A 27,151-nucleotide genomic window follows, 5' to 3' on the forward strand; every position below is an offset into this window, starting at 1 on the left:
TCAACACACAATACCCCATAATGACAAAGCAAAATAGGTTTTTAGAAATTATGGCAAATTTATTACAAAAAGAAAACTGAAATATGACATTTATGTATATACACTACCGTTCAAAAGTTTGGGGTCACTTAGATATTTACTTAAAAAAGAAAAGCAAATGTTTTGTCCATTAAAATAACATCAAATTGATCAGAAATACAGTGTAGACATTGTTAATGTTGTAAATGACTATTGTAGCTGGAAACGGCTGATTTTGAACAGAATATCTATAGGCGTACAGAGGCCCATTATCAGCAACCATCACTCCTGTGTTCCAATGGCACGTTGGGTTAGCTAATCCAAGTTTATCACTGTAAAATGCTAATGGATCATTAGAAAACGCTTTTGCAATTACAGTTTAAGTCGGAAGTTTACATACACCTTAGGCAAATCCATTTAAACTCAGTTTTTCACAATTCCTGACATTTAATCCTTGTAAAAATGCCCTGTCTTAGGTCAGTTAGGATCACAACTTTATTTTAAGAATGTGAAATGTCAGAATAATAGTAGAGAGAATTATTTATTTCAGCTTTTATTTCTTTCATCACATTCCCAGTGGGTCAGAAGTTTACACACACTCAATTAGTATTTGGTAGCATTGCCTTTAAATTGTGTAACTTGGGTCAAATGTTTCGGGAAGCCTTCCACAAGCTTCCCACAAAAAGTTGGTTGAATTTTGCCCCATTCCTCCTGACAGAGCTGGTGTAACTGAGTCAGGTTTGTAGGCCTCCTTGCTTGCACACACTTTTTCAGTTCTGCCCACACATTTTCTATGGGAGTGAGGTCAGGGCTTTGTGATGGCCACTCCAATACCTTGACTTTGTTGTCCTTAAGCCATTTTGCCACAACTTTGGAAGTATGCTTGGGGTCATTGTCCATTTGGAAGACCCATTTGCGACCAAGCTTTAACTTTCTGACTGATGTCTTGAGATGTTGCTTCAATATATCCACATAATTTTCCTTCCCTCATGATGCCATCTATTTTGTGAAGTGCACCAGTCCCTCCTGCAGCAAAGCACCCCAACAACATGATGCTGTCACCCCCGTGCTTCACGGTTAGGATGGTGTTTTTTGGCTTACAAGCCTCCCCCTTTTTTGACAATGGTCATTATGTTCAAACAGCTCTATTTTTGTTTCATCAGACCAGAGGACATTTCTCCAAAAAGTACGATCTTTGTCCCCATGTGCAGTTGCAAACCGTAGTCTGGCTTTTTATGGTGGTTTTGGAGCAGTGGCTTCTTCCTTGCTGAGCAGCCTTTCAGGTTATGTCGATATAGGACTCATTTTACTGTGGATATAGAGACTTTTGTACCTGTTTCCTCCAGCATCTTCACAAGGTCCTTTGCTGTAGTTCTGGGATTGATTTGCACTTTTCGCACCAAAGTATGTTCCATCTCTAGGAGACAGAACGTGTCTCCTTCCTGAGCAGTATGACGGCTGCGTTGTCCCATGGTGTTTATACTTGCATTCTATTGTTTGTACAGATGAACGTGGTACCTTCAGGCGTTTGGAAATTGCTCCCAAGGATGAACCAGACTTGTGGAGGTCTACAATTGTTTTTCTGAGGTCTTGGCTGATTTCTTTTGATTTTCCCATGATGTCAAGCAAAGAGGCACTGAGTTTGAAGGTAGGCCTTGAAATACATACACAGGTACATCTCCAATTGACTCAAATGATGTCAATTAGCCTATCAGAAGCTTCTAGAGCCATTACATCATTTTCTGGAATTTTCCATGCTGTTTAAAGGCACAGTCAACTTAGTGTATGTACATTTCTGACCCACTGTAATTGTGATACAGTGAGTTATAAGTGAAATACTATTTCTTTAAACAATTGTTGGAAAAATTACTTGTGTCATGCACACAGTAGATGTCTTGCCAAAACTACAGTTTGTTAACAAGAAATTTGTGGAGTGGTTGAAAAACTAGTTTTAATGATTCCAACCTAAGTGTATGTAAACCTCTGACTTCAACTGTATGTTAGCACAGCTGAAAACTGTTGTTCTGATTAATGATTACAGGCTCAAAATGGCCAGAAACAAATAAGTTTCATCTGAAACTCATCAGTCTATTCTTGTTCTGAGAAATGAAGGCTATTCCTTTTGAGAAATTGCCAAGAAAATGAAGATCTCGTTCAACACTGTGTACCACTCCCTTCACAGAACAACGCAAACTGGCTATAACCAGAATAGAAAGAGGAGTGGGAGGCCCCAGTGCACAACTGAGCAAGAGGACAAGTACATTAGAGTGTCGAGTTTGAGAAACAGATGCCTCACAGTCCTCAACTGGCAGCTTCATTAAATAGTACCGGCAAAACACCAGTCTCAACGTCAACAGTGAAGAGGCGACTCCGGGATGCTGGCCTCTTCACTTCACTGTTGACGTTGAGACTGGTGTTTATTGAGTACTTTAATGAAGCCGCCAGTTGAGGACTGCCACTACAAAGATACAGGCGTCCTCCCTAACTCAGTTACCGGAGAGGAAGTAAACTGCTCATGGATTTTACCATGAGGCCAACTTTGACTTTAAAACAGTCAAATGGTTGTGATAGGTGAAAACTGAGGATGGATCAAAAACAGTGTTGTACTCCACAATACCAACCTAAATGACAGAGTGGAAAGAAAGAAGCCTATACAGAATAAAAATATTCCAAAACATGCATCCTGTTTGCAATTCTAAAAATGTGTCAAAGCAATTAACTTTTTGTCCTGAATACAAAGTTATGATTGGGGCAAATCCAATACCACAACACATTACTGAGTACCAATCTCCATATTTTAAAGCATAGTGGTGGCTGCATCATGTTATGGGTATGCTTGTAATTGTTAAAGACTGTTGAGTTATTGAGGATAAAAAAAACTGAATGGAGCTAAGCACAGGCAACATCCTAGGGGAAAACCTTGTTCAGACTGCTTTCCATCAGCCACTGGGAGATTAATTCACCTCTCAGCAGGACAATAACCTAAAACACAAGGCTAAATCTACACTGGGATTGCTTACCAACAAGACAGTGAATGTTCCTGAGTGGCCAAGTTACAGTTTTGACTTAAATCTGTTTGAAAATTCTATGGCAAGACTTGAAAATGGTTGTCTAGCAATGATCAACAACCAATTTGACAGAGCTTGGTTGGTGTGCAAAGCTCTTAGAGACTTACCCTGAAAGACTCACAGCAGTAATCACTGCCAAAGGTGATTCTAAATGTATTGACTCAGAGGTTTGAATAGTTATGTAAATTAGACATTTCTGTATTTTATTTTCAATATATTTGCTAAAATGTATAAAAACACGTTTTCCCTTGGTCATTGTGAGGTATTATGTGTAGATGGGTGAGAAAAAAAACATTTAATACATTTTAAATTCAGGCTGCAACACAACAAAATGTGGAATTAAGTCAAGGGGTATGAATACTTTCTGAAGGCACTGTAATTGTCATGAGTTCAACTGTCAGGTCTTACGTAAGGGTTCACAACACTGGACACTGATCACCTCGACACGGGAGCAAATGTTACATTGGGTAGCTGTCTGAGTTATCTTATGAAGAGAATTCATTTTATACAGACACAATCAAACCGGTCACAATGTACTGTTGGCCTAATTCATACCATTGTGCTGATACAAGGGTGAGCTGCATGTCAGATTTCTCATATCTTGACTTCCAAACAGCATGTCAGTTCCAGGCTTCGAGGGGATCCTCCATGCCTCATGAACCACTGAGTCATCATGGCAGGAGGTAGAGTCCCCATAACTCAGTGAGTCCCTCAGGTCATCAGGGTAGGAAGTACAGTCTTCATAACGCAGTGGGTTCCTCAGGGAAGATAGCTAATTCAAGCCCATCAGGGCACATTATGCCTTCAGATTCACATGAGATGAGCAAATGTATATTTTCCCCCTTTGATTCGGATTTGATTGACTATCTCATATTTTATATGTATTGGCAGTGTTGGCTGGCCTCACATTTATGAGTATATCATGTTATTATGATGTTGCCATGGCCCCCCCCCCCCCCTCCCCTCCCCTCCCCTCCTCAGCTCATCTCATCATCCACCTTCGTTGGGTGGGAAGTCTTTTAAAGCAGCAACGCTCCAAAGACAAGTGAAATATTTTAGGGTTTGAGGAACTGATTCAAACCAGCTCCCCCGATGTGAACCTTGAGATCTCTCAGACGTGTCATTTCACGTTTCAAAACAGACTGTTTAAAATAGCTGCGTAATTAGATTAAAATGAATTGACAACCCACCAAGTTGATGTCAGCATGGCTGGCAGTGGAAAGAGAATGTTTTTGATTTCTCCTGAGGGGAATCCTTCACGTCCTTGATAGCTAGTTGTTTTAATTTGATGACAATGCCTTTCATGTTGTCTTCGAAGGCTTAATGCATCCCAGATCCTTTTCAACTCTCACAACATTTCACCATCATCGCTTTTTGGTTGTTTGGAATGGACTCTATATTATTCATCTTATTGATACTTAAAAGCAAAGTCACTACTTTCTGTACTTTGATGAAATTCGGTCTAGTTTCAGCCTTGAATGTCAGACACACACTACTTTGTTAAAACCCTTTGAGAGCCAAGTTAGCCATAGAGTATTAGTAGGAAAGTTCACTGTGCCTTACATGCAGTCAAACGTATACAGTTGGCCTTGCTGTTTTAATTTTAGTTGTCCTTGTCTTTTGTTTTTGCATGGTTGTTTTCTGGTTTTTCCTTTGTTTTTCTCTTTTTTCTCTTTTGTTCATTTTGTTGGTTGTTGGTGCATTGGGGGATGGTGGCTTGGGGGGGGGGGGGGGGTACGCTCTCGTGGGACTGTAGGGGGGATCTTGGATGGTTAAGGGTAAGCTCTCGTGGGACTGTGGGAGGGATCTTGGATGGTTAAGGGTAAGCTCTCGTGGAACTGTGGGGGGGGGGGGGATCTTGGATGGTTAAGGGTAAGCTCTCGTGGGACTGTGGGGGGGGGGGGGATCTTGGATGGTTAAGGGTAAGCTCTCGTGGAACTGTGGGGGGGGGGGATCTTGGATGGTTGGTGGCCTAGCGGTTGGGAGCTTGGGCCGATGACTGATAGGTCGCTGGTTTGGGTCCCCGTTTTTACTTGGTGGGAGATATGTCAACGTACCCTTGGGCGGGGCGTTTGACCCTGGTTGCTCCTGTGGGTCACTCTGGATGGGAGTCTGTTAGATGACTGAATGTAATGTAAATGTTGAGCGTCTTCACTGCAGGTAGATTGTATGTTTTAATATTCAAAAAAAAGTTTAAAAAAAAGGAAAGTTCACTGTACTTTAGTGCATTCATATGAAGCTGTGGTCAGACATGAGACATTCCCACAGCTGTTGAGCACCCACAACTAACTGGTGTGGTTGATCAGGTTAATCTGAAGTTAATTTGGTACTTTGACTGTCATGTAGCCTACATCACATCACATTTCTGAACAAGAAATTTAAGTAGAGAGGAGTCATCTTGGTCTAAAAATGTATTAATCTGTCAAAACTTTCTTTCACGGCACTTGGGAGTAGATTCTTGAAGTATATCCTGAAAACAGCAGTTTGGATTGAGGTCCTCATGTGGAGGAAGACTTTGGTAGCTGGAACATTGATCCTACATGAAACAAATCATTCCATGTAGCTAATTAAAGCAGTGGTTTATCTGAATGTTGTCATTCCCTCAGCCGTGCATTCCCTCCTCAGGGTCCCCATTCCAATCCCCACAGTTGTTATGGTATTTCATAGGGTTGCATTACCCAGCCCTATTGAACTCCATGCACGGTACACTACATCAATCTAGACTGATTAACTTAATTAAGGCCAAATCAGAATCAGGGAGCCATAATACGTAAAGGTAATAGGAAAGCCAAACATCTTATTAACTAACCACTCCAGTGGTCGTTCTGAAATCCCTGTGGTATATGGCTGGTCTTGTAGCGATGTCTGTCTTTCATAGAGGAACCAATGCTGGCTGCCAAGAACAGCACTCTGGCTGATGTGTCTGCCTCTTGTTAGCAGTGGATAGGTTCCTCTCAGAAGTAACTTTTCAAAAGAAGACTTTCCTGGGGCTGTGTGTGTTGCTGTGGTTGTGAGGAGCGTGTCCTATTGTGTTGGATCATTCACTGACAGAGATACTAGGACCACTGAATGACACACCTCCTAACAACTGATTCCTTGCCAATGGGAGTCAAAGTGAGTCATGTTTATTTCATCAGGTGTCATAAAGGTGTCATAAAGGATTGTCTTTGTCTCCTATTCTCTCTCTCTCTCTCTCTCTCTCTCTCTCTCTCTCTCTCTCTCTCTCTCTCTCTCTCTCTCTCTCTCTCTCTCTCTCTCTCTCTCTCTCTCTCTCTCTCTCTCTCTCTCTCTCTCTCTCTCTCTCTCTCTCTCTCTCTCTCTCTCTCTCTCTCTCTCTCTCTCTCTCTCTCTCTCTCTCTCTCTCTCTCTCTCTCTCTCTCTCTCTCTCTCTCTCTCTCTCTCTCTCATAGGGCAACATGTCTCCAAACGTCATCTGCCCATACATCACATCGTTAATGGTGTGGAAAAAAGCCAAACAGCTTTTAGGCAGGATTTAGTCAGAATGCCATAGCTGTTCACACTTATGAGGGCCCCTTTATGCCAAATATGAATAATTCTGTGATGGATGTGTTACAAGTGCACACTAGAAGTTTCCTCCACTTATTTGGTCCACAGTAACAGCAAGTGGTAGGTTGACAATTGAAGTGTTAACTACCATTTGGAACTCGTTCACTCAAAGTTCTGGTATGGTCAAATCAATACAGGCTTCCCAGCGAATAGCGTGTGTAAGGAGTAACATGTAACATCTAGTCATTGGTAGGAAACTGCATGCTCATGCAAGAACACAATCCAAGACATGCAGAGATTCCTTTAAGGTGCTCTATACATACCATAGCTGTCATACATTGACTCCCACCATGCAGAGTCAATGGAAAACCTAGAGACATATTCAATGTTTATTCTGACAACCAAAACAATGATGAGGACATACAAATAATGAGTGGGGAGAACTAGCAACAGGAAGGCACTGTTGTTAGAGGAAACCCTCATCACTGATGTGTCATGGGTAGTAAGGTTTCCTTCTCCTCAGCTTCCCCAAATCCCACCACAATATTTAGGAGGCACAACCTTGGATGCGTATCAACTTTAATTAGGATAATAAACATGAATTATATTTGTATGTCAGCTTGTAACTGTGAATTGGTACTAAACGCACTCCACTTTTGGTATTTTATTAAGATCCCCATTAGCTGTTGCAAAAGCAGCAGCTACTCTTCCTGGGGTCTACACAAAACATGAACCATGACATAATACAGAACATTAATAGACAAGAACAGCTCTAGGACAGAAATACATCAATAAAAGAAGGCACTCATAGCCTGCATATCAATACATACACACAAACTATCTAGGTCAAATAGAGGAGAGGCATTTATCTGTTTTTTTTACCAGGTTTTAAACCAAGTTCATTTGAACAACATGAGATGGAACAGAGTTCCATGCAATAAAGGCTCTCTAATATACTGTACACTTTCTTGAAATTGTTCTGAATTCGGGGACTGTGAAAAGACCCCTGGTGGCATGTCTGGTGGGGTAAGTGTGTGTGTCAGAGCTGTGTGTAAGTTAACTATGCAAACAACTTGGGATTTTCAACACATGGATGTTTCTTATAAAAATGAGAAGTGATGCAGTCAGTCTATCCTCAACTCTTAGCCAAGAGAGACTGGCATGCATAGTATTTATATCAGCCATCTGATTACAATGAAGAGCAAGACATGCCAGTCTGTTCTGGGCCAGATGCAGCTTAACTAGGTCTTTCCTTGCAGCAAACGACCACACAACTGGACAATAATCAACATAAGACAAAACTAGAGCCTGCAGGACTTGCTTTTTGGAGTGTGGTGTCAAAAAAGCAGAGCATCTCTTTATTACCGACAGACCTCTCTCCATCTTTACAACCATTTTGACCATGACAGTTTACAATCTAAGGTAACACCAAGTAATTTAGCCGCCTCAACTTCTACTCTGTTTACGTCACATACTTGATCAAGTATTTCACACATATTATTTAGATACTGACTGTTAGCAGTTGGTGGCCTATAGCAACATCCCAACAGAAAAGGCTTCAGATGTGCCAAGTGAACCAGCAACCACAACACTTCAATAACACTTCAGATAAGATCTTCTCTAAGCATTACAGGGATATGGCTCTGAATATATACAGCAACACCTCCCCAATAAGCATTTCTGTCTCTTCTATATATGTTATATCCTTGTATTGCTACTGCTGTATCATGAAATGAATTATCTAAGTAAGTCTCAAAAATTGGCTAATATATGAATGTTATCTCATGCTAGCAAGTTATTTATTTCATTAACCTTATTTCTAAGGCTACATATATTAATATGGGCTATTTTCAGCCCTTTCCTAGATAGCTTATCAGAGACAGACATAATATGGAGAAGAGCAAACAAAGCAAGACAAAAAAATATAGATTCAGCAGTCCATTAATTAGTTGGTGTGTGTAAGTGTGTGTGTGCTTCGAACCGAAAGGCTTTGCTCTCTCATCCCTTCCAGGCTTCTGGAAGGGAGGGTGGACAATGAACTTGTCATAGTGGATTGTCCCTCGAGATAATCTGATTTCTCCAACATTGCTTTCATTGATTCACACACACAACTGATGTCCTCTCTTAATGACTTCCAGATTTCTGTCATCTTGTCATTCTCCTGTTTAAACTCATCGAGCTGACCCTGGGGGAACTGCGAACTGTTCTTCAGGTCCTGGACCTCTCTGGTCAGGTCGTCCCTTATTTTATTAGTTGACACGAGTATTTAGACAAAACACTTGAAGCTATTTTCTTGTTGTTGTAACAACTGCTTGTAGAACTATTTTTATTTGTTTAAAAGATCCTTTACCTGTGATAGAGAGACACCACTATCCTCAACGGTACTCCTGCCTGCTTTGGTCTTTGTCATGACGAATAAGAACAAGTCTTTGATATTGACTACTAGTCTGCAGCTAGGAATTTCGGTATCATTGAACGCGAAGAAAGACAACCGCCGAAACATCCATTCTATAACGAATGTCACTCTGAACTATCCACAATAACCAAGACAGAGACAGACGAATCTCCAACAGAAACTAACTTGCCTCCAGCGATCAAGACGACGCACTGAGCGTAAATATATATATATTGATTGCAATTGTTCCCGAATGAGTGAGCGTTCATGTGTAAAGGATTAGCATGTCAATTGTTATAATTATGGACTCTGTAGTGACTTCTTAGTCGAACCCAATTTTCCCTTTGTCTAACAAGCCGCCATGCCGGTTCAGCCCACTAGGGCATATTTCTCCCATCATTTCATGTAACCATTTTAAGTTTGTTTGTTTGTTTATGCATTTCTGTGAATTACTTAGTTAGTAATAAATAAATGATTTAAGACAATTGATGTATGGATGACTCATAGTGAAGACTGGGTTCGTGCAGATAACCAACAATTTACGACGTTTGGAATGAGACTAACGTGAGGTAAAATAAATAAATAAATAATAATAATAAATAAAGAAAACCCTTCTTGCTTGATATGCAATTGTTCCCGAATGAGTGAGCGGGAATCTTTGTTAGCTAGCTAACAGCTAAGTTAGCTGCTATGCCAAATAGCTCCTCAGACCCGGTCTTGGTCGACAGGATCACTGGACAGAGAGTAGCAGTTCCAGCAACTGATGACAACTGCGCTGCGGGATCCAAACTCAAAAGTTAGCTAGCTACTAAGAAACTTTCCAATACACTTTCAAAACAACAAACTTTCCAAAACAACAAACTGAGCTCTCCCTTGTTCCGTGTTCAACAGGCAGTGTTGCAAACACACTCATTACTTGTTTTTGGATGATTCTCCCCTTCGCTTTCCCTTTGATGGAGTGAAACCCATGGATTCTTATGTACAAGAATCTTTTCTGCACCAGACTACAGATGTTGGTAATTTGAGCCAGTTTGCTACAGCAGGAAAATAATCCTGCAGCAACAGGGCATGTGAATTATTATGTGGATTATAATTCATGGATATTTTCATAGGGGTTGCTACATTTTTCGTAAGAGAAAATCCAATCTGACATTTCAAAGTAGAAACTGCAAACTTCAGAAGCCTTTTTAAACCTCAAATACACTACAAGTTTAAAATGTCCTGCATTGCAGGGAAGTTCTCCTACAATAGGGTGATCAAATTAAGATGCTGCATCTGTATTTGCTTTCTATCCATAAACACTTTTTGAATGGAGGATTTAATTTAGCAAGTGGGAATTTGTTTGGGGAGCCTGGGCAGGCAGCATGATAATAATACCTCTGTTATCCTGCCGGAGAGTCAAAACAGCATGCTATTAAATACACAGCTCACATTTCTGTCATTCAAGTGTTTGCCGTCATGCATAATTTGTCTACACATCTTTATTTATGAAGTCTGTAGGTACGGGGCCAGAGCATTCCTCTCTGATGTTGATGCAAAGCAACAAGGCTTGGCCAATAGCAGGAAAATCACGGTAATATAAACAAAAACACAACCCAGTTTAAAAACATCCAAGACTTTTTCCTAGATTTAAAAACTGTCACGATTCAAGAATTGTGCTCTCCTGACCATAACGTTTGTGCATGGTTTTAATATTTCAGTCGTTGGAAATTGCTTTAGGTGTGGTATTTTGTGGTCCTTGTGAAAATACATATATCATTTGACACTGTGCGTGTGAGTATACATAGTTCCTGAAACTTCAAGCCACAAAATGAAATAATGTGTATGGTTTGATTCATTGCTCTCCACCATATTGCATTACATATCCAGCTATTTAAAAAATAAATATGAAGTGACAAACTGATAAGAGATATTCCATTGTTATGCATCAACATGTCTCATTGTCTCTATCTCTGTGAGGAACAGCTCCACTCTGTGATAAACCAGGCTCTATTCCTGAATAGAAACAATGGAAATATGACTCAATCGATTCCCAGCAGAGCCTTTGAAGTCAGAGACAAAGTGTAATGAACCATAATATCCTCAGGCTTCCATTTGGTATTTGGGAAAATAAACAGTTGTTGGCCAAGCCTGATCTTGTGTGACTGATTGTGAACATAGAAGTCTGGGAAAAGTGCCAGTGGTATTTCTACAACATAATTAAATTGATAGGTATTTAGAGAGGAGCTTGTTGTGGAGTGATGGTGCTCAGTGCGTAACCCAGTCTGGAGTACATTGTGAATCCTTGAGGATACTGTTGGGTACAAACATGATGCACTGTACGTATTACTGTATGTACATTGAGCATTTCACTTCAAACATCTACTCCAAAACCTTTTAGAGTTTCTCAGTCACTGAATGTTGTTTATCAATAAAAGCTTGAATGCTAAATGGACAACACATACAGCACATTCTGTATTATTGACATGTTGCATGGTCTGGCTCAGTTACATTCATTTACAGAATAGAACCATCTCTGTAGTTTGTATAATCAGTACAATGAATAGCAAAAGGGTTAGCGCTATCGTGAAATGTCACTACTATAAACCCTAACCTTAACTCCAACCCTTAAATTACATTATACATTTCAACTTCAATGGGGTAGGGACCCAAGGACCCTGAATAGCATGGACCATAGAAAAAGTGGGATTTGGGACAGCCCGCCCCCGACACACATTTGTATCTAATTTTCGTATCCACTCACATCTCAGTCTAAGTGCCCATAATCTCCTATACAATGTTTATTACTGTCACGACTTCTGCCGAAGTCGAAGCCTCTCCTTGTTCAGGCGGTGCTCGGCAGTCGACGTCACCGGTCTTCTAGCCATCATTGATCCATTTTTCATTTTCCATTGGTTTTGTCTTGTCTTCCTACACACCTGGTTTCAATCCCACTCATTACCTGTTGTGTATTTAACCCTCTGTTTCCCTTCATGTCTTTGTCAGAGATTGTTTGATGTTCAGTTTCGTGTTGTTTGTATTGGTGCGCGACGGGTCCTCGTACCCACTTTGTTTTATTGTTATTTATAGTTTTGGAGTTATGTTTTATTTATTGTTATTAAACAACTCCATTACCTTAAGTTTGATTCTCCTGCGCCTGACTTCCCTGCCACCTATACAAACGACTCTGACAATTACTTCTTTAAGTTTCACAATCTGGGGACAAACTTACCTATAAAAATGTTCAGATGAAAATCAATTCATGATGTTATCGACTGTGAGAATGTGGGCATCACTGTGTCCAGATTACATTTTTTTATGACCCGCAATACTTATCCAAATTAGGGGAGATTTGATATTTGTTCTATTTGTATTGAACCTTTATTTAATATGATATGGTGCATTTCATTATCAGAGATACAAACAGAGAAGCCCCGTTCCATGTGGTTGAAGTGACAAAGATACACTCCCGCTGAATGACTGGGAGACGACTCTCCCCAGCGATACGAAACAAAAGCATTATGAGTCAAAACAGGCCGCTGTGACAAAACACTCCTAAAGAGGCATGATCTGGCAAGTCCCACATCTCTGCATCTTGAGAAATAATCACTCCCATCTGGATGTGTTTATGAGGGCAGTGTGGCCTCGGCTATGACGCTGGTAAAATACACTGGGAAGAAGACACACAGCTGGACCCCTTCAGATAGGAGGGACCAGGCGTTCAGTGAGTTAGGAGAGGGGACCTGCTAAAATGGATGCTGTACTATCAAAATATATATATTCAAAAGCCAGTATTGAATGTTATATGTCATTAATTATCTGCAGTAAGATGTAGATGGAGGACATTTAATTCCAGGTACTCTACAGAGCCAATCTCTCTTTCAACAGTAATATAATCCGTCTTTTTAATGGTAGCAGCTGGCTAAGGGGACATTTTTCAAGTAAATTACTTATATCCGTTTTATTATTGAAGAGAATAAACCTCCTACATTATTCCACTTTACAGCTATTGCTTTATACACTGAGTCTATAAAACATCAAGAACACCGTCCTAATATTGAGTTGCACCCCCTTTGCCCTCAGAACAGCCTCAATTTGTTGGGGGCATAGACAAGGTGCCGAAAGCGTTCCACAGGGATGCTGGCCCATGTTGACTCCAATGCTTCCCACAGTTGTGTCAAGTTGGCTGGATGTCCTTTGGGTCGTGGACCATTCTTGATACACACAGGAAACTGTTGAGCGTGAAAAACCCAGCAGCGTTGCAGTTCTTGACACTCTCAAACCAGTGCGCCTGAAACCTACCCCATATCCCATTCAAAGGCACTTAAATCGTTTATCTTGCCAATTCACCCTCTGAATGGCACACAAGCACAATCCATGTCTCAATTGTCTCAAACCTTTAACCTGCCTTCTCCCTTTCATCTACACTGATTGATGTGTATTTAACAAGTGACATCCATAAGGGAGCATAGCTTTCACCTGGATTCACCTGGTCAGTCTATGTCATGGAAAGGTGTTCCTAATGTTTTGTACACTCAGTGTATATCATAGGTATTCCACCACACATATGCTTCTGATCAAATCATAACAGGCATTCATTCAATTGTGCTAAAATCATTTATTCTGGCACATGCAAACTTATATAAGTTTTGCAGTAAAATATAATATTTGTCTCCTGGCACGGAGTGATTGTTTTGTCCAAAGGAGAAGGAGAGCGGGAGAGAGGAGAGATAGAGAGAGAGAAAGAGAGAGAGAGGGGGGAGCAGAGCACCATCCAGAGAAAAACACATTTTTATTCAGATCATTGGAGCCAAGCCTGGAGCCACAGCAGACTACATGCCATCACCTTTCAAAGCAGTGCAGGACGTGTGCATTCATACAAGACACACTAACAGGTCACAAGGAACCCTGAGCAATGCGTGAGGAAAGCCACAACTCAAATAGCCCCCACTGAGTTCTCTGCATAAGGGAGAGTGGGGTAAGTTGAGTCTTATTTTACATTCAGTATCACTCCGTCAAGGGATATATAGTATTCTTTCTAACAAAGATATCTATATATATTTCAGGATGTTGTGTATCCCTGGAAATAATCAGAATTAATGTAATCATTACAGTTTTGAAAACATAGCTTGTCCAAAAAAAATGGTCTCTTGGCACAATTTACCCAGGATATGGGGTAAGTTGAGCTGCCTACAAATGTCTGTACTGAATTAAATATTACCACTACCTTTTTAAAACCATGTCTATCTTTATTTCTACTTTGTACTCTTTAAAGTACTTTTAAAAAACCCTTTTAACATAGGCTCTGGTGTTACCTCATATCCCAGCCTTGCAATACGCCTGGGAAGAAAATACTGCAATATGCTCAACTTGCCATTGGCTCAACCATAGGCTCAACTTACCCCATGGTCATTGGTTCAACTTACCCCAAGGCAAACATTTTAACTATTTTAGCCCATACATCTACAAGGATGCACTTTCACGCTAGGTTTAGGACCTCATATTAAAGCTTATAGAGACCACAACTGATATATAGAACAATTTTAAAAGTATCTACTTTGGTTTAGATACAAGAATCATTAAACAGAATACATTAATTTGACTTGGGGCCCGATTCCGACTTAGGATATTAGGCCTTTCTTACGCACTTCTCAGAAGTTTGTTATTCACACTTAACTTATGAAGGTGTGTAACGGGATTTGCAGGCTTGGTTTCCTTGCGAGCGCTGAATAAATGTAATTCAATTGGAGTTTTCATTCAATAGGGTTTTATCTTAAGCCATCCCTTTAAATATTGTGCAACTTTAATTAGAATTTTGTCAAGTGACTCAATATAATACATTGAGAGAACGGGTCAGAATATAAGGATCAATGAAAGAAAGCCATCTATGCATATTCGTCTCCGTTTCAGCACCAACTGGTAGATAACAAAATGATCTGCTTTTGAAGATTTGGGGGTAAAACAGTATGTATGAATCATTAAAAAAAAGTGGAGCGCCTTTTTGCACAAAATATATTGACGAATAAAAAATTGTGATTTGATTCATCCTGACAGTTGTCATATTAAAGTTCAATCCATGAAATATTGGAAGGTGGAAAAAAATATACAATAGGGCTTGAACAATAAAGGTATAAATCTACCCTAATTCTCACAAATAATGGAACTGTATGACAACGGTCCAGTCATGGTGAACCGTGCGCCAGGTTCCAGGTTTAACCTGCTACGTGTGGTCTGAGTTCCATAATGATTCAAATAGGCTACATGTGCCAAATTATTGCACATCGTTAGCCTAATATGATTCACTAATACTAGCGGCCACAGTTGTTCTCAGGAACAACTTACATGGACGTGACATAGGAAAGAAAGGTAAACGGAATGAATGATGCAAAATGTAAGCTACAAAATTGAACACTAAAGTGACAATTATAAATTTATGTGGATATTACTGATGGTGGCAAATTTTTATCATGACACAAATTGTAAAATGAAATGGAGAAAAGCCCGGGCATAGGCTTTAATTAAAGCATTCTAAAGTGCATACATCAACTCAGCAGGTTTAGCCTATAGCTTGGGCATCCACCTATAGCTTGGGCATTCATCCACGCAACTTATGAGGGCACACAATATACATTTGGAATAACGGCACAGCTATTTATAGCCTATTTCACTGTGAAAAGGGGCCGCAATACATGTGATGTTGATATGATTTTCAGTTTGCTTCCATATGGCTGGTTTCAATTTCCAGGGATCATAAGGAAAAATCATTAAAACAATTGCTATGTGTATTTACAATTGTCACGCCCTGACCTTAGAGATCCTTTTTATGTCTCTATTTTGGTTTGGTCAGGGCGTGAGTTGGGGTGGGCATTCTATGTTTTGTGTTCTATGTTTTCTATTTCTGTGTGTTTGGCCGGGTGTGGTTCTCAGAGGCAGCTGTCTATCGTTGTCTCAGAACCATACTTAGGTAGCTCTTGCCCACATGGGTTTTGTGGGTAGTTGTTTTCTGTTTTGTGTGTCTGCACCAGACAGAACTGTTTCGTTTGTTCCGCTTTGTTATTTTTTGTTCTAGTGTTCAGCTGTATTAAAAATCATGAACACGTACCTGCACCTTGGTCCTCTTCTTCAAACAGCCGTTACAACAATCCCCTTCTCCAAACGGATAGCTCATTTACCTAGCTCTTATCAATAGTTCTTATCCATTTATAAATTACAGTGCATGGAGAATGCTGTTATTTCTATCATAAAAAATTAGGTAGATACTTTTCCCACTTGGAACCGGCAGGTTCATGTTTTCCTCACACGTAAAGGTGGTGGAATTATGAGGGAATTAAGAATACGGCATATCTGTGGACACCTCCGCCACACTTTCATTTCTTAGCTCTCCACCCTGAACAAATAGGGGCTGAATAGCATGCTATTCTCATGCTTAAGTTCAAGGTCATAGAGAGAAAAGGGCATTAAAATGGCATTAAGTTCCATTTACGTGCGCTTAACTCGGTCGGAATCGGGGCCTTGGTGAAAACCTGTTTTTTGGACCTGTCACAAGCCGGCTCATAGCCTGTGACAAAAATGAGGGGACACGAACAACAGGTATAGGCCAATTAAAAGTGTTCTTTATTATAAACAAAACTATTAACTTAAAACTAAGAAAAAGGAATGAGGTGTGGAAGTATTATAATGTAAGGTGTATGTAAAGTGCATGGATGCGTGAATAAGTGTGTGTGAACATGAATGAGTGAAAACTATGCAAAACTACAAAGGAACAAACAAATCATGAGCATACCTGGAGGAGCAGAGAGAGAGAAAGAGGTGATTAGTAAGCAGTTTTATACCCTGAGCCCAGGTGGCTCCAATCACTAACGACCCTCTGCCTGCAGGAGGAACCGCCCCCTGCACTGCAGAGGAGCCGTGACACCCCCCTCCTTAAAATGAGGGTTCCACCCTCATCCCAACTTCCTCCAACATATTCAAAATAATTCAAATTTTCCCAAAAAACAAAAAACAAAAAAAAAGGATACCAATCCCGGCTCCTAGCAGTAGCCCCGTGTCCCCCAGCTGACTGTCCGCCCCTCAAACTCAGCAGCCCTGGTACCTGGGGAGCAATTTAAGAGAAAAGAGGCGCAGACAGCCCGTAGGGGTCAGCAGAGAAAAGATACAAGCTAGGTTAAAGGAGCACGGGACAGAGCATCAGCAATGATATTATCCTTACCACTAATGTGCCTAATATCAAGGTTGAAAGGTTGCAAGAACAAAGCCCAACGCATCAGGCGCTGGTTGGGGTTTTGCAGGGACCTCAGAAAAACAAGTGGGTTGTGGTCAGTGAACACAGTTAAAGGGGTCAAACCAGAACCAACATAGACCTCGAAGTGCTGTAAAGCCCAAATGAGACCTAAAGCCTCCTTTTCAATTACAGAATAGTTTCTGATACTTATTAAATTTCCGGGAGAAGAAACTGAATGGACACTCAACATTGTCATCATTCTCCTGGAGAAGCACAGCCCCAGCACCGATTTGACTGGCGTCTACCTGCAATTTGAAAGGTTTCCCAAAATTTGGTGCTGCCAACACAGGTGCCAAACACAAAAGAGTCTTAACTGCATCAAATGCCTCTTGACACTGGGTGGACCAGATAAACTCAGCCTTGGCCTTCAACAGATTGGTCAGGGGGGACACTACTACCGAAAAGTAGTTAAAAAGCACGGTAGTACCCCGCCATTCCCAGGAAGCGCATCAGTTCTTTCTTTGTGGAGGGCTGTGGGAACTGCTTCACAGCCTGAACCTTGGCTTCCACAGGACAGACACATCCCTGACCAACAACCTTGCCTAGGTATGTGACTGTAGCTTTGGCAAACTCACATTTTGCCAAATCAATACCATTGTCCAACATATACTGCATCTCTGTTTCCAATTGCAGTCTCTTCTCCTCAGATACACGATGAAATCTCTTTTTGATAGGCTTAGCATCTCCGATGTCTATATCATGCTCAATTAAGTGGGTTTGTGATGGAGTGTCTTGTAAGACCTGGTTTGGCTTACTTGTGCGCTGACACGTATGACAAGTTTTAATAAACTGAGCTACATCCCGCTTTAAACGTGGCCAGAAAAAATAACGAAGTATGCGATCATAAGTTTTACGAACACCCATATGACCTGCCACATCACCATGTGAAGTTTGCAACACTTTATTTCGCAAGGTAGTTGGTACAACTATTTGAAAGACTGGTTCTCCTAAACCCTGATCATAGTGTGGAACCCATTTCCTGACCAACAGCCCATCAAGAAGAAAATAACACTGAGCACTATTCCTCACCACTGAATCAGCAACCACTTTATCAAACAGATCAGCCAAAGTAGTATCGGCTTTTTGCTCAGCCATCAATGAATCTCTAGAACTAGTCAACTGTTCTGTCTGGAGTTTGACTGGCAACTCAAGACTTTCTGGCTTACTCTCAATCTCCTTACGAGAGGCTGCGCGGGTAACCGCACAAACTGGAAATACCTCAGGAGACAGTTCTGATCCGGAGATTCCCTTGCAGGGGACACTGAAGGTTGCTTCTTACAGATGTTTAGTTTGCCATCTGCCCATACCTTACTACCTGCCAAGTCATTCCCCAAAATCATGTGTACTCCCTCTACTGGCAACTGGGGTCTAACCCCAACATCTACATCACCCTCCACTAGACCACATTTTAGGGTAACTTCATGTAAAGGACAAGAGAATGGAACTAAACCCATACCACATACCATTACACAACGGCCAGTATCAGACTCTTTAGAGAACGGCAAAACAGATTCCAGAATAAAAGAATCTAAAGCTCCAGTGTCTCTTAGGATCTTGATTTTAACATTCTGGTTGCCATCTACCAGGGACACTACACCATCTGAAATAAAGGCTGAAAAATCACAGCGGGAAGACTGAGAATCAAACTCAACTAGTGGCTGAAACAGCTCACCCTGGTGGTCAGAGGCTGTAACAGGAGCTGCCATCATAGCAGGTTTAACTTGACCTGACTGTTTTGAATGAAGCCGAGGACAATCTTTCTTCCAATGTCCTTCAACTAAACAGTAGCGACAAGTATTAGCATTAACCGGTGCTTTAAGTCCTCCAGACCCCAAACTTCTGCCTAGGCCTTTGGAAAGAAGCCCCCAAAAAAGGTGACCTACTATTCCTAGGAGTAAAGTTATTTTCATGGTACATGTCACTGTTTGACTCAAAATGGCTTTTATGTGTTAGCCTGTACTCATCTGCAAGGATTGCTGCATCACTTGGAGACTTAACTTTACGTTCATTCATGTATGTAGCAACTTGGTCAGACAGAATTTTTGAACTGTTCTAACACAATCAAATTAGACAGACCCTCAAAAGTACTAACTTCAGAAGCTGTACACCAACGATTAAATGCAGAAGTCAAATCACAAACAAACTCCGAATAGGTTTGTGAATCTAACTTTTTCCTGTAACGAAAACGTTGACGATATGCCTCTGGCACAAGCTCGTAGACCTTCAGAACTGCTGATTTAACTTTAGCATAAACTTCACTGTCAGCTACACTCAGTGCTGCAAAAGCCTCACGTGCTTTACCTGTAAGTACACATTGCAACAACATAGTCATGTCCAAATCTGACCAAGCTCTAGCTTCCGCAATACACTCAAATAAAGTAAAGTATGTCTGGATCTGACTCATCAAATTTAGGCAACAAATGAAGATTCTGTGAAACATCAAACTGTGGTAGTCTTTCCGGTCTATTAGCATTTCTCAATCGCTCTCTCTAATTGCATTTGCAACAGTTCCCTCTGCTGCTCAAAAGTTAATGAAGGGCTAGACTGAAAACTTGCACCCTCACTACTAGCAGACTGACCGTCAAAAACACCCATTTCCCTAAGACCCTGCTTTAAGCTAGTTTTAACAGTCTCTTTAATTTTTTTATCAACAATCTCAATCTGATAATGTTCAGCAATTTCAATTAACTGCTCCTTAGTACACAACTCTAAGGCTACCTCTGAAGGAGCTTGAACAAAACTACTCAAAATGGAAGACATTTTCCTCAACCAATACAACTATTACAAATGCTCCAAAAAAACACAACTCACCTGCTGTCAGTCTGGGTTAAAGGACAGGAGCCACACCCCACTATCCTCCAAAACTACTAACTAACTGGCCCTGGTCTTCGTGCAGTCACATGTGGTGGGGTTTTATGCACACAAAACCAGTGGAGTGGAAAAGACAACCAGAAACTGGCGGCCCTCCCATAACCACGGAGGTGCTCCCGAGCCGATGTAGGGGAAAAGGTAAAGGGATGCTCTACCCACGTTCACTGCCACCTAAAACAAAAACACCACAAGCCTCCTATTGACACTCGCTGATATGCCTGAACAGGAGAGGACTCCCACCTGAACAAAACCCAGAAAAACCCAGTGAATTGCTTAGCTACCAAGCTAACTGAACCAAAAGAACACATGGCTCTCAACTCTCTTAAACAAAATTGGCCCAACCAAAACATCCCCTCAAACAAAAAACATTTGGCAAACTAAACTAAACTAACCCAAGTTAACTACGATCCCGGATGAGCCCCCACTTGTCACAAGCCGGCTCATAGCCTGTGACAAAAATGAGGGGACACGAACAACAGATATAGGCCAATTAAAAGTGTTCTTTATTATAAACAAACTATTAACTTAAAACTAAGAAAAAGGAATGAGGTGTGGAAGTATTATAATGTAATGTGTATGTAAAGTGCATGGATGCGTGAATAAGTGTGTGTGAACATGAATGAGTGAAAACTATGCAAAACTACAAAGGAACAAACAAATCATGAGCATACCTGGAGGAGCAGAGACAGAGAGAGAAAGAAGTGATTAGTAAGCAGTTTTATACCCTGAGCCCAGGTGGCTCCAATCACTAACGACCCTCCTCTGCCTGCAGGAGGAACCGCCCCCTGCACTGCAGAGGAGCCGTGACAGTAACTTGCTTACCACTCACTTTTTCCATGTGGTTTCTTCCTTCACAGACTCCATGAAATGATGACCTCTTCCTAAATATTTGGTCAAATTATACATTTTATGTAGGGTTTCCCAGAAACAAAGCGTGGCTCAACTTAGCCCACTCCTCCCTACTGTTAGGTAGAATTTAAAGTATGACAATGTATTTTAAATAAGTTAAAGACAGCGATGTTCAGGAAACGGTAAAAACGGGGTGTGGATGTTATTCGACCACTGGGTTTACAAGTTACAGACATATTAGGATTGAATAGGTATTTAATTTCTATCTGAGTAATTCCTCTTCAAATCCAGAGATATATGTTTATTCCCCCATTTGAAACAGCTCTTTCAAGCTGATGGTGATGGTGAGAGCACATGCCATAGAAGGGATTTGTCTTTTCATTTTAAGATTTGTGTCATTGTTTATTCCTGAGCCTCATGATCCCCTAAGAAGCTCAAGGAAAGCCTGGCATTTGTTTGTTTGTCAGAAACCCATTTCTAACAGACCCATATTTCAAAACAAACACCACCATCCCTATGTTTATTTTCATCATTATATTTCTCTCAATGCTTTTGTATCACATTGCATTAATTATATATACTGAGGAGCATCAAATAGATGAGGTGACTGATTGGACTCTTTGAATTCCCAATTACACTGTTGTCAACTGACATGTCTTTAGGTTGAACATCACAAGTATGTATTTAATCCACTCAGAGCCTGTCTAGCTTTTAGTCTAACAATCAAAATACATTCATGTAGGATCCCATCTAATACCTAAATCATTGGATCCACTCTGATTGGTTTGGTTCTATGTTGTTTTGCATTGTGGTTTGGTTCTATGTTGTTTTGCATTGTGGTGAGATCCTCTGCAGCAGTGCAGGATGAAAGAGCTGGAGCTGTGTTGGGCGCAGAGTCCACACCGAGGGCTTTATATGTCTCTGTGAGCTTGTTAAGAAGAGAGGGGGAATGTCATGGAAAGAAACACGTGTATATACCATTCCCAGAAGAGCAGCTCCAAGTTTAAGAGACAAATGTGCTCAATGGCCTTTGCCAAGTTTTCATGAATGGCTGTAGCTATCAATACATTTGATAAAAAATTCTAAGAGTTTTATAGCAGACAGTGCCAACGATGTAAGATGCAGTAAAAAATTGTTTTCCTGGAACACAACTCAGAAGTGCAATAAAAGTGTGCTTGTTATTGTTAAGTGTTGTGTTAACACACAGTGCCATTGACTTTGCCATTCCTGAAAACATTTTTTTTTAATTGGCTGCCAACCAATAATTTAGTGTTGATTTTGATTTTAGTGATGATTTGTTTTCAACAAAACATGTTAGCACATAAAGTCAGGTCGGGGATAAGGTTACAGTAAATAGGACAAGCTAAAGTTATCACTGATTGAGGCTATGTAACGGAGTCTAATCTAAGTCATATTCTTGTTTATGATGGTCTTTCTAGAACAGTTCCCGTGTTTTACAATACCTGTGATGAATGGATGGTTCTTGCTGGCCTCATCACCACCACAGTCTGGGGGTATTAGTGTGTACTCTTGCCCCATCTGCTGCTTGCAACAACCTCCCTACAAACAGTAGACAAAGGGCTGTGAGACATAGATTTAAAACTTATTTAACTGGCACAACAGTTTTCAGCTGTGCTAACATAATTTCAAAAGGTTTTTCTAGTGATCAACTAGCCTTTTAAAACGATAAACTTGGATTAGCTAACACAACGTGCCATTGGAACACAGGAGTGATGGTTGCTGATTATGGGCTTCTGTACGCCTATGTAGATATTCCATAAAAAATCTGTCATTTACAATATTCATTTACAACATCAACAATGTCTACACTGTATTTCGGATCAATTTAATATTATTTTAATAAACAAATGTTATGCTTTTCTTTCAAAAACAAGGACATTTCTAAGTGACCCCAAACTTTTGAACGATAGTGTAGGTCTCCATAGCCTTGGTCTCTGGACCGGACAGAGAGTATAGTCGTCCCCGGGGCTGTGTGGTGCCTGGGAGAAGGACGATCCCGCAGTCATAGGGTTGATGTGGAGGAAGTGAAGTGGCCCGGGCCTTACTGAAAACCTCCCGGAGGTCCTGGTTCTCTGCAGGAATGGTGGAGAGGTCCAGGGCAACTTCCAAGCCTACAGGAAGACGTCCCGGGGCAGGCCGCGCTGACTTGGCCGTGGCAGAACGGGCTCGTGTTCCTGCCCATAATGGCACCAGCGGTCCAGTCTATGATGGGATTGTGTCGCTGGAGCCAAGAGAATCCCAATACCACGAGAACTTGATGAGACTTAATCAGCATAAATTGGATTGTCTCTCTGTGGTTCCCTGACACTCGTAGGTTGATGGGAGTGGTATTGTGAGTGACCCGGCCTATAGAGTACCCGTCCAGCGCTCTAACGTCCATGTGAATGGAGAGGGGCTCAGTGGGGATGCCCAGCTCGGACATCAGGGTAGCTTCCAAAAAGCTCTCATCGGCCCCAGTCGATGAGGGGCCAATGAGAGTAGTACCTGCAGTACCCGGGGAGATTTCGACTGGTTCCCCTATAGCAGGATGGCATGGAAAGGGGTGGGAATAAGGGGAGAGGAAAAGTTATCCCTATAGCCCACCAGAGTACCCTCCCCTTCTTGATGAGCCTGGGTTTTTAATGGGCAGGTAGCCACGAAATGTTCCATAGCTCCACAATATAGACAGCTCTGGGTGTGAAGTCAGCGTAAGCTCTCAGCCAGAGTCAATCTAGCCCTGGCCAGATGCAGAGCTCGAGACAGCAGCCCTCGGTGATTCCCAAGAGAATTCAGGTGACGTCGGGTTCACTCGGACATGTAGACTTCGGCGGTCTCCGGGATTCTTCAGAGGCGAGGTGGGAATCGAGGGTGAGCGAGGGTGACAGGGCACAGATTCCCTCTCCCTCCTACGTTCTCTAAGCCGCCCATCGATCCGGATGGTCAAGGCTATGAGGGAGTCAAGGTCCATTAACAGCTCCCGGGCTGCAAGCTCATCTTTGATCACCTCCAATAATCCGTGAAGGAACATGTCGAACAATGCTTCCGTGTTCCAGGCACTGCCACGCTACGGGAGCTTCCGGGTCTGCCACGCTACGGGAGTCTTGACGTAGCTTGAGCAGCTTACGAGCAGCCTCTCTCCCGGACAAAGGAGAATCAAACACCTTCCAAAATGCCTCCAAAAACTCCTCCAGACTGAGGCAGACAGCAGACTGTTGCTCCCACACCGCCGTGGCCCAGGCGAGTGTCCTCCCGGACATCAGCGTTATGATGTATGCTATCCTCGAGCGGCTTGAGGGGAACGAAGAAGGCTGCAGCTCGAAAATGAGGGAGTACTGGGAGAGAAAAGCTTGGCAGGTTCCGGAATCTCCAGCGTAACACTCCGGAGGAGGTAAGTGGGGTTCTCGGGACACTGGCGTAAACTAGGAGATTACGGGTGTGACCCGCCGCCCAGTGGGGAATCCACGGAATTGCTCCAGCAATATATTGAATGCCTGGTCATGGCGTTCGGGCCAGGGCATGGATTCCCTCTATAAGACATTGCAGTAACTCCTTGTGTCTTCCAATGGTGGCTTCTTGTGCAGGGAGACAGCATTGTGGAGCTGGTCTGAGTCTGCTGGGTCAGTCATGGCCAGTTCGTACTATCAAAACTCAGGATAAAACCCAGATGCAGACAGCTAGAGTCACAGATGTTTATGACCCAAACAGGGGGCAGGCAAAAGACAGACCAAAGGCAGGCAGAGGTCCGTAATCCAGTGCAGAGTCAATAAAGTACAGAACAGCAGGCAGGCTCAGGATCAGGACAGGCAGAGGTTTGTAAACGGGTCAGAATCAGGCAGGTACAGAACGGCAGGCAGGCTTGGGGTCAGGGCAGTCAGAATGGTCAGAACCGGGTAAACTAGGAAGCAGAATTTGAAAAAGCAGGGAGACATGAAAACACGCTGTTAAGACCTGACAAGACCAGACGAATTGGCAACAGACAAACAGAGAACACAGGTATAAATACACTGGGGATAATGAGGAAGATGGGTGACACCTGGAGGGGGGTGGAGACAAGCACAAAGACAGGTGAAACAGATCAGGGTGTGACAGACATAACTAAACACACAGGTGTCAAACTCATTCCACGGGGGGCCGAGTGTCTGCGGGTTTTCGTTCCTCCCTTGTACTTGATTGATGAATTAACATCACTAATTAGTTAGGAACTCCCCACACCTGGTTGTCTAGGGCTTTATTGAAAGGAAAAACCAAAAACCTGCAGACACTAGGCCCTCCGTGGAATGAGTTTGACACCCCTGACTTAACACATCATGCCTAGGACTTCCCATGGTCTCCAAACAGCACAACTTGTGCAAATGTGACCCGTTTCAGGAAACTAGGTGTATGTCACGGGTCACTACTTCACATGAGAAACATTTGAACGTAATCTTTATTTTTTTAATCAAAATGCATTTTGGGGCAGAAATGACTTCGGAAACGTGAAATTTCAAAAAAAACTTGTATCCCATTTGTAAATACGAATAAAATTGTTAAATTACGAGCCTACTTGGTTTAGCCACAGAAAAGACAGTAACCTTCCCGCTAGCCATGATTGGCTGAGATAATGAGTGGGCTGAACATGCCAAGAGGCGAGTTCAGATTGGCCTGCCATATACCACGCTTTTGTCTATTTGAGCTGGTTAGTATGTGTAGGTAATCCTGCCTAACATGGCTTTAAAACCTCTTTGGGCTAGGTGGGATGCCCCGCATACACCAGCATTAAAAACATTTTTCAAACAGTCAGAGGCGTCACAAAAATCAGAAATAGCGAGAAAATAAATATAAATAAGACCTTTGAAGATCTTCCTCAGTTTACAATCCCAAGGGTCCCAGCTACACAACAAATGATCGTTTTGTTCGATAAAGTCCTTCTTTATATCCCAAAAATGTCAGTTTAGTTGGCGCGTTTTATTCAGTAATCCATCTGTTCCACTCGTTCAACATGCAGACAAAGGAATCCCAAAAGTTACTGGTAAACTTCGTCCAAACAAGTCAAACGTTTCTAGTCAATCCTCAGGTACCCTAATATGTAAATAAACGATCAAATTTAAGACGGATTGTAGTATGTTCAAAACCGGAGAATAATAACGAAGTGCGTGCCCTCATCCACGTGCGCCACAAGACTACAATCCTAATCTAATGAGACACCTTGAAAAACTACAACTACTAGCTCATTTTTCAAAAAACAATCCTGAAACCCTTTCTAAAGACTGTTGACATCTAGTGGAAGCTATAGGAACTACAATCTGGGAGGAATTCCTTTGAATATCCCATAGACAAGCATTGGAATGGCCTGTGACCTCAAAAAAAAAAATAATCCGGATGGGTTCTCCTCGGGTTTTTGCCTGCCATATCAGTTCTGTCATACTCACAGACATGACATAACATTTTTAGAAACTTCAGAGTGTTTTCTATCCAATGCTACCAATTATATGCATATCCTCGGTTCTGGGCCTGAGTAACAGGCAGTTTACTTTGGGCACGTCAGTCATCTGAACTTCCGAATACTGCCCCCTAGCCTTATTAATATATATATATATTGCTTAGTAGAACTGCATAAGTTTTGCTCATACTTGGTGGAGGACCGAGTTTTGAAATCAGTGGAATTAGAGTTTGATAGCTGAGGAGATGGAGAATCACCTGTCTCTGGATTACATCTTCAAACTAAGGGCAACCATGGCATCTGTGACAGGGAGGAGCATCCAACCATGATGTATACTGGTAAGATAGTCTAGCTAGCTACGTTTTCAGATATTATACATTTCTAATTTTGACAAAGTAATTTTCACTTCAAGTTAAGTGTACTGTTAGCTATCTAGCTAACGTTAGCTGGCTGACTCGCTAGCTAACGTTACATGTATGATCATATTATTCGTATCTCAGAGCCATTTGCTTGGCTAGTTATAGCCTAATGTTAGCTAGCTAACATTGAACCTGGTTTGTTAGCTACCTGCAGATTCATGCAGGGTAGTAACGTCATGAGTTGTGATTATGGTTCATTGTTTAGCTAGCTAGCTACATGTCTTAACAAAAGACTCCACTATGCAAGTATTAATTTCAATAGAATGTCACTGCGACAACTGTTGATAGACGTAGCTGGTAAATTCGCTCTGGCTATCTACTCCGATTTCAGACCACAGGTAAGAT

The sequence above is a fragment of the Salvelinus namaycush genome, chromosome 13, assembly GCF_016432855.1.
Source record: "Salvelinus namaycush isolate Seneca chromosome 13, SaNama_1.0, whole genome shotgun sequence".
NCBI classification, from domain to species: Eukaryota; Metazoa; Chordata; class Actinopteri; order Salmoniformes; family Salmonidae; genus Salvelinus; species Salvelinus namaycush.